Source organism: Melospiza georgiana, chromosome 4 (genome assembly GCF_028018845.1).
Source record: "Melospiza georgiana isolate bMelGeo1 chromosome 4, bMelGeo1.pri, whole genome shotgun sequence".
NCBI lineage: Eukaryota > Metazoa > Chordata > Aves > Passeriformes > Passerellidae > Melospiza > Melospiza georgiana.
The window spans coordinates 5,108,250-5,120,373 of NC_080433.1; positions in this window are offsets into that span (position 1 = coordinate 5,108,250).

The window sequence follows — 12,124 nt, forward strand, 5'->3', positions numbered from 1 at the left end:
TCAGAAGAGACCCTAAAGAACATCTGAGTCCAGCCCTCCTGCAGGGACACCTTCCACTGGACCAGGCTGCTCAAAGACCTGTCCAACCTGGCCTTGAACACTCCCAGGGATGAAACATCCACAGCTTCCTCGGGCACCCATGCCAGGACCTCACCACCCTCACAGTGAAGAATTTCTTCCTGATATCTGGTCTAAACCTGACCTCTGCCAGTTTGAAGAAACTGAGCCTGTTGGAGACTCCTTCCTGTGGCTGGTGCTGATTGCTGATTTCACCTCCGCTGAAGAAGGAGCTGTCAAATGTTGGTGTTCTTGGCTTCATCTTCTCAAGATGACATTAAGTCATGGGACATCTGAACAGAAGAGTTTTGGTTCACACCACCAGGGCTGCAAACTGCAAACTCGTTGTACTGAGAGCAGGAGGCATAAATCCAAGGTTGTCCAAAGTGCAAGAGGCACAACAAATCCTCCTGGAGAGTTTTACAGCAGAGAACAGGCTTTACCAGAACCACACACAAGTATTTTAGTGTGATTTGATGGGTAGAAAGAAAAAGAAGAGATAAGAGTCATGATCTCCCTGGTCCTTGTCCTTCCAATCTGTCACAATATACTCTGTGGAACAAAACACTGGGAGGCTCAGTTTTGCCAGGGTACATCTGGACACTGGAAACAGAAATCCTGAGCCAGTGGAGATATTTCTGCCAAAAGATGTTTAGCAATAGCAAATTGAATTATCAGTTTCAGAAGACTTTTTTTTTTTTTTTTTTTTTTTTCCCCCACAATTAAAAAATAATGCTTCTCTATGTACTTTGACTTAATTTTTAATTTTTAAGGAAAAAGAAGTCTTCCCCTAGCTTAGAATTTTAAAAATTTCCTAGAAAGCAGTCAAAATATCTTTTTGGCTAACAACTCAAAATTTTTGAATAATTACCTCTGATTCTGATCTAATGCTTCTTGCAAATGCTTTGAAAATGTCAAGCAGTGTATTCCCTGTGCTGTGATCTATATGTCTGTCATTGATAACACATATAAAATTTTTAAAATTCTTCTTCAGAAAGATTTTTGGCCACTGTGACCCTTCTTGTTCTCTCCCTTAAAGTGGAAATGATGAATAGCTCATTCAAATCTATGTAATTTTTTAGTGTAAGTGAAAGGAAAATCAAACTTCATGTATCTGATATACATTAACTTAAAGTCTGCTATTAAACCACAAGTCGTGAAAGACTATGGGAAATCTGAACCCCTGATGATTTTTTGCTAATTCTATAAAGAGTCTATTTAATTTCCTCAGGAAAACAAGGCAAATCTTCCCTTGAGGGCATATACATTTTTGAATGGGCTACAAGTGAGTCCCTAAGGGCTCAGTTTTCACTGATCACAGTTTGGTCTGTTGGATATTGCTAAGGGAAATTTAGTGTGATTGTCTGTGATCACTGGCATGTGCTCATACCCATTAGGAGACCTATTCAGCCCACTGACATTTGGTTCCTAGGAGAATAGGGTAGTTGCTCTCAAAACATTTTGAGTTTGCTGTATTTTTTTTTGTTCCTTTCCCTTCACACTCCTTCCCCCCCTCCCTCTCTGTGGGTTTTTCAAGGCAGAGGAGCAGCTGTTCAAGATCAGAAAGGAGCTTGCACAGGGAGCTGCCACACTGAGCAGGCAGTGATGTATTCTAGGAAAATGCCGCATAACAAAACCACTCCTCTTCCAGTCTGGTTAATTTTCTCTATTACTCTTTTTTAGGCAGTTGCAGGGGTGACGTAGGAAAGCAATAATATCATCTCCATCTGCATCTGTTGTGCAGAAAAGTGAGTTTAGAGACTTCCCTCTGAACCACAGCTGCTCTCAGGGGATCACTGGTCTGGCCCCAAAACCACCAGTGGCCTCAGGACTGGTGTGGTGCAGTGCTGCCCTCATCATCAGAACTTGCCTTTATAGGTCATTCCCCAAAATTTCCGTCTCTCTCCTGGAGATTTGCAGTCTCAAGGACATCTTACTGACATCATAGATTAGATCCAATGTAGACATGCAATGGGAACGAGTAGTGGCATTTGTGTAGCTGGTGACAGGATATATGGAACAAGTGATAGATGTGTGAGAGGTGAAATAAAGATATTTCTCTGTTAGAGCACTCAGTCCTTTGGATGCAAGTAGGAAGCAAGGGCTGGTGTTCTACAGTCTCCTGAATGACAGGCTACATATTCACAGAGGTGTCTGCTGGGTATAAAATAGAAAATTTGCTTTCTTATCTGCAGAATTTGGACCTAGGTCTCACTGCAACATCCTTTTCTCTGGGGTTTAATGACGCTCAGCTGTCACAGTCGCTCTTTTGTCAGGATGTGTTGAACTACAGGATAGGACTGGGGCAAACATCTTCTAATAAACCCAGTGTAAATTTCCAAGGCTTATATAGCAACAGAAAGAAGAAAAAAAAAAAAAAAAGGAAAAACCAGCAATTTACGTTTGGTAAAACCACTAAACCCATCAAACCATTTCTTCATTCTTTGTTTAACTTTACTGTTCTGACTTAGTGTTAGATTCACAGAGACCCATATTGTTTTTTCCACTCCTACTTCACCAGCTTTAATGATTTAGGCTTTTTTTTTTTTTTTTTTCAATAAAAGAGAGCAAGATGTGGAAGCCAAAACCAATGTGGCTAATCCTTGCTTGTGTGTTTGCCTCTTGTAGATTTGCCAGATCCCAGTGCTTTGCCTAAAGACTTTCTCCGTTAGGACAGACTGCAAAGCAGCTTGTTTTCTTCTTGCATGTGCGTCAGCAAGAAGTTTAGGGCTGGTCTCCAGAATGGGTGGGGAAGCAATCCAGGTGTGAAAATGCATGCATGTAGATGCTTGCAATTAAACTGTAACCACAGTTGCAGACAGATTTTTTTGGGTTTTTTTTTTTTTTTCCTTCCAGCTGTAGCTTTGCCATTGTGTTTCAATCCTGCATTTGAGCGCTGCTGAATTTCCAGCATTTATTTAGGTGCTGTTTTGCTGGATGTTTGCTCCAGTAAGCAAAGAAACACAACTGTTTCTCACCCATATACAGCTGGACCTTTGCTTTGGTCTCTGCTCCTTGCAAAGGCCATGGCAGCCTGACACCATCCATCCATCCATCCATCCATCCATCCATCCATCCATCCATCCATCCATCCATCCATCCATCCATCCATCCATCCATCCATCCCCTGGAATCTGGCATGATTTGGTTTTGTTTCTGAAAATATTTAGACCACATTTGATGCTGAGGCTTTTCTTCTACATATATGCTTCCCCTTGTTCCCTTCCCATCGTTTTTTTTTAATCCTGTGCTTGACAAAGGTGGGGTAATGCAGCTGAAATTAAAGAATAAACTGGTAAAAAAACCCAACAAACAATTTTAACCATTAAATGGTTTGGTGGATTAAGGAGGAGTCAGCTGTTACCTGTATGAAAGACCTGCTAAAGACTTGCAGCTGTAGTAAAGTCCAACTCCAGAGTTTTAGGTCTTTAGTAATGGCCAAAACTACTGATGCAAGAGAATAAAATGCAAATGGAGAACTGCTTGATCCACTCTATCATTCTGGGAAAATGTTTCACAACCTTTGGGAATTACAGGAGGACACAGGGCTTGGCTCTTGCAAGCGGTGTAGCTTGGTTTATCATGGTTTAACACAAACCCAAGACAGATGGGAAAAAGTGACTATGCCATTAAAGTCCAGTGACAAAGTGCTGTGGAGGAGGATGAGGAGAAATATCTAGGAAAGACCCCACGATATTTCTGCAGTGGCTTTCTCTTTATCCTCAGCATTCCTGAGGAGGATCCATTTCATGTTTGAGAAAAATATGTGATCACAATTTCCGCATGGTTCTTTGATATATTATGAAGCATTCTGAAGTTTAATTTGTGAGAGCTGACTTTGTAGGTCATTGGGAGAAAGGTCCTGTCTGCAAAAATTGTCTATTTGGAAGAGAACTCCACTGCAAGAACAGAGAGACATTCCTTAAACATATTGTGGTTTCCCAGTGGAATCGCTTCTCATCTTCAGAGTATCACCTGTTGCATAAATACATTGCTACAAAGGTAGCAGCTAGGAATATATTTTTTTTTTAAATCCTCAAGTTCCCAAAGGCAAAATAGTTCTGTGGTGTGAAGATACGACTCTTACCTGACACAGTGCCATTAGTTCAGCTGGAGAGAATTGCCTGTGGGCAAACATCAAACCATGATGGATTAGGTTATGGTTTTTTCCACACAGGTGTCTCTGAGTAACTTTTTGTAAATCTTTGGAGATGAAAAATCAGGGAATAACTTAATCATGTTGTGTTATTAAAAAAGATTTACTGAGCAGCACCCAGTGGATGAATTGGGTGGTCGTTAAAGAGCCTAAATTTTGGGGGGTTGCTGTAGCTATAAAACCTCTCCTTGCATGGTGGTTTTACATCAAGGGCTTTTTTTTTCCCTTTTCCCTCTATTCCACCAGTGTGGAGGTTATAACACTGCAAAGAAGAACATATTGTTGGTGACTTATCATAATTTTAAATTGCTAGTAACTGTCACATACTACATACTACTACAAATGAAGCTGATCTGTGCAGTGTGTTGGATAATGAAATGGTGCTAATTAGGAGACAATGAGAATTCTAACAACACCATATGACTGTCACAAGCAAACCCATGGAGCAGCCCAGGGAATGGTTATAAAAAGAGTATCACAATCTCAACATTGCCTGAAGGGGTAGTCTCATAAAGCTTCGCTATAAAATTTATCTGACAGATTTCCAGGCAGTAATTATACCTCTGATTTATATGTGCTTAATATCACTTATGCTATATTATTTTTTTTTCCTCAAAAGAGTCTGGGAAGCTTTTTGTTGTACTGTCATTCTTTCTTTCTTGAAAATGGAGCCAGGTAGCTGTGGTGTCACATCACTTTCTCAGCTTTCACAAAACCCCAAGGTTTTGGGTTTGCTGTGTATTTTTTTTTTAATTTTTATTTTCAAAGCATGTTGCAAATCATCTTCAAGCTACAGCTCTCCAGTTTGCCTATCCAATGTGCACTAGAACAGGCTGATAAGGGAAGTGGTTGAGTCACCATCCCTGGAGGTGTTTAAAGGCATGAAGATGCGGCACTTGAGGACATGGCTTACTGGTGGGCTTGGCAGTGCTGGAACAACAGCTGGACTTGATGTTCTCAGAGATATTTAAATACAAGATATTTAAACACTTCTTTGTTGAAGTGAGACCTATGAAGAGCCATCAATTTAACAGCACTCAGAAGAATATCTGTGAAAAATCACCCAGTGCAGTTAGCCCAGATCTCTCGAGCTTTGAATATCAGGTCATGCTGAGCACTGAGACTGCCAGGCCATGAGAGATGGGAGGGATGTGCAACTCAGCACTCTGCCTTCCAACAGGGCTCAGTTTGGGATCCCAATCATCCTCCAAGTGTGGGTTAGCATTCTGGTGCTCTTGCAAGCCCCTGGGCATGTGCAGCTGGGCTGGCCATCGACTGTCTCAGCACGCAGAGCTCCAGGGCAGCAGAGGAGATGCAATCTGGGGATGCAAATGAGCGACTGGCAAACCCTGGGAATGAGGTGGGAGCACCTCAGTGATTCCCAAGTGGCACAGGCTCGCAAATGCCACTCACAGGGGTGAGATGAGGGCTGTGGAGGGAGGGAGGCACTGTGAGAGTGCACCTTCCTGTGGGGTGTGAAGCAGCAGCAGCAGCAGCACATAAATGCCATTGACTAACTCACCTTGCAGGAACACAGAGTCCTGAATGCTGTGCTAGGATGTCTCCAGGACTTCTAAGAAACAGAACTGGCTGATTTCCAGGACTCAAAGAGCTGTAGTCACCAGATTTGACATTCATGAGCGTTTAAGAGTTTTGAAGGGGATTTAGACACAAGAGGGGAACAGAGAGATCTCCAAACTGCAGCCAGCTCTGTTTGCTAGCAGACATTTGGCTTCACATCTGGCTTCTGGATTCCTGGGCTCTTTTTGGTGAGAACCAGAGTTCCAGATAGAAATGTGAAGTTTTTGACTTCCAGGGAATGGTTCACAGATTACTTCTCTCTTTCCAAGAGAATGCTGACAATTTTTTGGCAAAGTGAGAAAATTGTTATGTATGGACCTAAGAATGAAGCTGAGTAAGGTTGCTATCATTTGTGATTCATGTTAATTTTGGTGGAGGTAGCACTGATGACCAAATCCCTGACATTATTTTAAGGTTTTTGAAGTAGCTTGCAAGGCAGAAGTGCTCCTTGGAGTGCTTTATTTTTCTCAGATAAAGATGAGACTTTATTAGCTTGCTACTATAATTTTGATGATTATTAGTCTACAACCCTCCAAATCAAAATAAGAAAGGGTAATTGTCTCCATCAACAAATGGTGATATGAAAAGAGACAGAAGGACTTTTCCAGGCCAAAGAATCTCATGTTAGACCAAATTTAATCATATCTCTGTCCACGCAATCGGAAATTTCCTGGTAAAGATGGACGGAATTTGTACATTAAAAATATCCTCAGAAACTCCATCTAATGCTAAATAAACTTCTTCTGCTTCCAGCTTTTGGAGAGGTCAGTCTGGTAAATGGGAAGATGCTCAAACACCTCTGCCCTGTTTGGTATTCTCACTTGCACTGAAGTCAGGCTCCATGGAAGTATCAGAGATATGGCTCTCACCCACACTTGGCAGCTGCCTGAAACTGTATAGCTGAGGTCAGTATTGTTTTCATACCCTCCATCCTCCCCCATTTTATGGATTTAAAGTAAGATGTCTAAATAGTTTGTGAAGCACCTCCTGAATTAGTACACCATTAGGCCCGATGGAGGCCGTAATAAACATTTGTTAATCAGCCTGGTCTATTAAAATACACTTAAATTGTGCATTTCAGTGTTGGCATGCATGCTTCAGTTGCTCATACTCTGCTTCAGACTCTCCTGCTGAGGAGCAGCAATCTTGGAAGAGGGACAGCGCAGAGAGAGGGGAATTTCAGAAATTCACCAGCTAATTTAAATCTACGCTGCAGGAGAGTCAGAGCTCGTGTAACTCTGAGGCCAGGCTGCTGCAGCTGAGCTGAGCCTCTGTCTCAATGATTTTGCACTTGTGTTGCCAGCAGACTTTATTTTGCACTGGCGAAACACCAGGACTCTCCGTAGTAAAACCACCCCGTGACATTGCTTCTGGAAGACAACCACAAAACCTAATCCCTTAATCCCACTTGAGAAAGCTGTTTTAAATGGGAAGCAGAGTTGTGTTCACTTCCATGCTCACATGACAGATTCTGATCTCAGTCCTGCCAGCACAAATTGAAACACACACTCTAACATGGCAAAATTTGCTCTCGATCTGGCCCAGATACTGCAGTTCCCATCTGCGCATAAGATGTCTCCATGCTGCCCTGATCGATGCATCAAAGGCACGAGAGACAATCTGTATCCCATTATTGGCAAAAGCATAAACTTCATTGGGAGTTATAATTTCCAAAAAAACCTTTTTTTTTTTCTTTTTATTTTCTTTTTTTTTTTTTTCTTTTTAAAATATTTTTTTCTTTTTTTTTTTTCTTTTCCCCCAAAACCAGAAACAGGTGAAGCCATGTATCTGAGGTATTACAGACTCATGTACAAGATCACAGCTAAAGCTGAAAGAGAGCAGGTAGAGATTGGATATTAGAAATAGTTTTTTTTTTTTGTGAGGTTGGTGGGGCCCTGGCACAGTTTGCCCAGAGAAGCTGTGGCTGCCCCATCCCTGGAAATGTCCAAGGCCATTCTGGATGGGGCTTGGAACAATCTGGGACAGTGGAAGATGTTCCTGCCCATAGTAGGGGATTGGAATGGGATGATCATTAAGGTCCCCTCTAACCAAGCCATTCTATGATTCTTTGATCATGTCTGATTGCTTTGGAACAAATTCTTAGATTTTTATCACATGGCTTAATTTGTAAACCATTCTCAGACGGATATTTTCTAACATTTTTTTTTCCTAATCAATATTCTGATTATTATTATTATCATAATATCAATATTATGATAAATTCCATTTTGCTCCAGAGCAGTGATGTAGAGATCAAAAATCAATGATTCTTTTACAAGTTGTGCAAAGTGGTGTCTCCAAACAGTTTACCCTGCGTATTGAATGAGCAGTTATGCAATCAAGAACATAATTTGTTCATGAAAAAGGAGCCTGGATCACATGCCAGGGTAAAGGAAAAAAGCTGATATAATATTTGACAATTAAAGGCAAAAAAAGGATAATCAAAAATTCCACTCTCTTTGTATCAGGAATAAATAAAACCTTTGTGCTTCATCTCAGCCTCCTTGGAATATGTGTCATTCATGGAGTGAATTTCCCTCCTTTTCCCTGCGCTTTTTCCATCTTGTTTAAGGGGCTTGTGCTGCTCGTTGTGTGTGTTGGGTATCATGGGAAGGCAGAGAAAATGAGAGAGTCCCCAGGGAGAGTCAGGAAATGTCTGCTGTGGTTCATAATGCCTTCACCAAACCAGTGATGACATTTAAATAGTGTTTATAAAGTGTATTTAAGTCCTCGGGTGAAGTGAAAAGACATTATCATTAATATATTAATATCCTGTGGCTTCTTATGAGGCTATGTTTTTTTAATCTTGAATAGAAGTGGCTTATAATAGTTTTTCCAGAAATATTCCTTTTTCCTCCTCTTTTTCTTCCACCCGTGGGACTGACACTTTTTCTAAACAGCCTCCAGCTGTCGTGGTTGTGACTTGGTGCTGACACTGCCAGGGACAGAGCAGGGCTTCAAGAAAGTGAATTCTTCATCTCAGAAAGGAAATAAGAGCTAACACCTTACTTCCAGCGATATATGCTTTGTTTATTATATTTACTCCTTCAATTCCATTGTGTTGGATTAATCTCACCTTATCCTGTCCATCAAAATTGACGAAATACTCATCTCCTGATAGCAACTAGAAATTGTTTTCACCTAATTTGAAGCCATGTCTTAGATGAGGAGGAATCCTTTCCTCTCAAAGCACCATTTTAAAGCAGATAGATTCAGACCTAACAGTTTTAAAAAGAGGTTATTATTTGGATTAGTGATGCAAAGTGGTTTCATAACTGGTTTCCACAAGGCAAAACAGGCAATGTCATGGAAAATAGCACTTATTAACACTAAGGGCCAGATCTGATCAGAGGGCAGGGGAATGCTGTGACTAAACTGGAAGAGATCCCAACACTTGGTGATGAAACCCAGCACAGAATCAGATTGCTAGAAATGGGATGAAACTCACTGGTTCACTCTGCCTCCTTGAGACTGCTGGGGTTTTTCCTTGGGAAATTATGTTTTACCTTCTTTATATGTGCTAAAATGCACTGAAATTCGTGACTGCTTTTGTCAGACTCTTTACAGACAAAGTGATTTCAATATGGAGAAAGGACTAACACAGGTCTGCTCCAGGACACCAAATGTGGAACTTTTCCTCCTCAGTAATCCCTCATTTTGTCCAGAGGTCGTTGCAAGATGAAGCAATATTCCAGAGATTTATATCTGCATTATTTATTCCTAATAACTTTATTATCAGCACAGCATCACATGCCAGGGCTTGCAGATTCACTTATAAATCTTGCTGTCCACAGACGGTCATTTTAATTACATTAATTATCCCAAATCCACGCTTGGATTGTTGGGTTCTGTTCCAACCTATCCTATCCCATCCTATCCTATCCTATCCTATCCTATCCTATCCTATCCTATCCTATCCTATCCTATCCTATCCTATCCTATCCTATCCTATCCTATGCAATAGGGAACTCCTTAAATTTTGTAACTAGTCTGCTCTTCATGTCTAGCAGATAACTGAAACTTCTTAGTCTGATTTTGTAAAGAAATGACACGGTGAAAATTAAAAGTTATCAAAATTAACCCTTTGCAATAACTTTCCTCACTAGTAATTTTCAAATAATGTCAAATGTGGTATAGGAAGCCTTGTGACTGGGCAAGGGCAAATTTTCGGGGGGAAAAAAAAAGCAGGAAAAAATTAGGACAATTTTTTTTCCTTGATAAATGAATTTATAAAATCAGGAAAGATATTGTTAAAAATTGCTAGTAGTCAAACTTTTTATTTAAATATTTTTGCATGATTTTATTAGGAGTCCTAAACAGCTTTTGTTTTAATTATTATGTTGTACTTGTTTTCTTGATGTTTGACCTTTTATGACACAAAAACTTATTTTCTGTGAGTAAATTATCAATCTCTACTTTTCAGTTTTTATTACAGGTCCTAGATCATATTGATTAAAATATCCAAATTAAATTTAAGAACTGAACTTAATTCTGCAGATTGGTATACATGCTATCTTCTCTAAAAATTTTACTTTGCTTCACATTTTCCTGATTTTACTTTTGGAAATCATTTAACCTGGCCTATAAAATATGGTGGAATGAAACAAACAGTCTCTCAGCCTAGCAGAAAAAGTAGAAAAACATGTGTTTACAGTGTGTGCACAAACCTGCCATTTATTGTCGCATTAAGTCTTGAAAATTTGATTTTTTTAATAAGGATAAATATAATAATACAGATATATGTCCATACTCAGTTCAGTAACTTCCCAAGATTTCTAAGTGTGAGAACTGAAGATGTAGATTAATAAATGTGTATTTAAATATTTAAACACAAGAGTTTTTTTTTAAAGTGCTGAGAATATTTCCCAGGTATGATTGTGCTCACTCCTAACTTTGGAAAACCAAGTCCCTCATTAAGACAATTAAAGTATGTAAGGCCAAGTTTTAGTTGCTTTTTGTCCATAAATTGGCGTTACAGCTCATGTCAACACTTTGAATGACCATCTCCTTCAAACAAAATTAAATTTACGGGCTCAGAACCTGACTATTGTCATGGGAAAACTATAAAAACCCCCAATTTTCCATGCTTTTATCACCACTGTCATTAACTACTGGCTTGTGTGAGAGCACATAAAGCACACTAGGCACTGACTTCTGTGTGTTCCATGATCACCTGAGGAGGAAAACCCCAAAAGCCGCCCTCTGCCTCCACATTGCCCTGAGTCCCTGGGCTGCTGGGTGCTGGTGCTCAGCCAGACCCTGCATCAGCTTCCCCGCTGAGGAAAGATGCCATTTAAAGAAATCAGCCTTATTATGTCCCAATGACAAGCATAATTAAGAATGTCTGTCCGTGAAAGGCACAAGAACAGAGGCAAAGCTTTTGTTCGCCCGAGCACACACTACCATCCTTGACCCATCCAGGTAATTCAAGCCCTGGCTGAATTGGAACGGGGACAGGTGTAATTGGGCCCCAGTCTAGGCTGCTTCCAGCCTTGCAATTACCCTAATGAGGTTGTCTGTGGAGGGGTCAGTCGCTAGCGGCCACTTTGGCTGGAGCCTTCTCAGGCTGTCAACGGAGGGAGAACAAGGAGTCCATTGGGTCAGAGCACGAGACGAAATGAATGCTGGTAATTGATCCAGTGACAGCAGCGTCTGTCCTGAGATGAGGGAAATGCCCAGCTGCAGTGAAAAGATGCCAAAAAGCCTATCCAAAGATAAAAAAAACAAAACCCCAAAAAAACTCCACAAAGGACTCGTATGTTTCTGAAGATGTGAATTTAGGCAAATTTTAAAGGGCACCCAGCCATGTGGCCGTTAAAGTTGGATATTTCACTCAGCTAGATACAAGCATGTTGCCATCTCTGTGAATTGAATAAAGTGGGCCTTTCCATGAGCTTTTTTAAGTCTCCCCTCTCAACCCACTCCCTGCCAAAATTCCCAAATGCATGTGCAGCCCATAGGTATGGATCTGTAGGCAATGTTGACAGATATGCTGTTATGTTCTCTTGGATCTTTCCAGGAAGGTTCTGGATGTGCCCTTGAAAATACATTCACAATTAGTGGTGTGATTCAGCATGTATATTTTCAGCTTCACTATTTCGTGGGGTGAAATGTAATTTTAACCCATCTTTCCATCGTGCTGTTCTTGTGAGGGTTTTTAATTAAACAGTCTTTAATCAATTAAGTGGCAGCTGCAAGTAATGTGTTAGTGCTCTGAATATTTCTTTAGAAATATCCAAACTTGCAGAAAATGCAAGTTCAAATAGCAGCAGGGAAGAGATTGACTTTCATCCTTCCTTTGAATTCCACAAAATTTCCTGTCGGGGACTA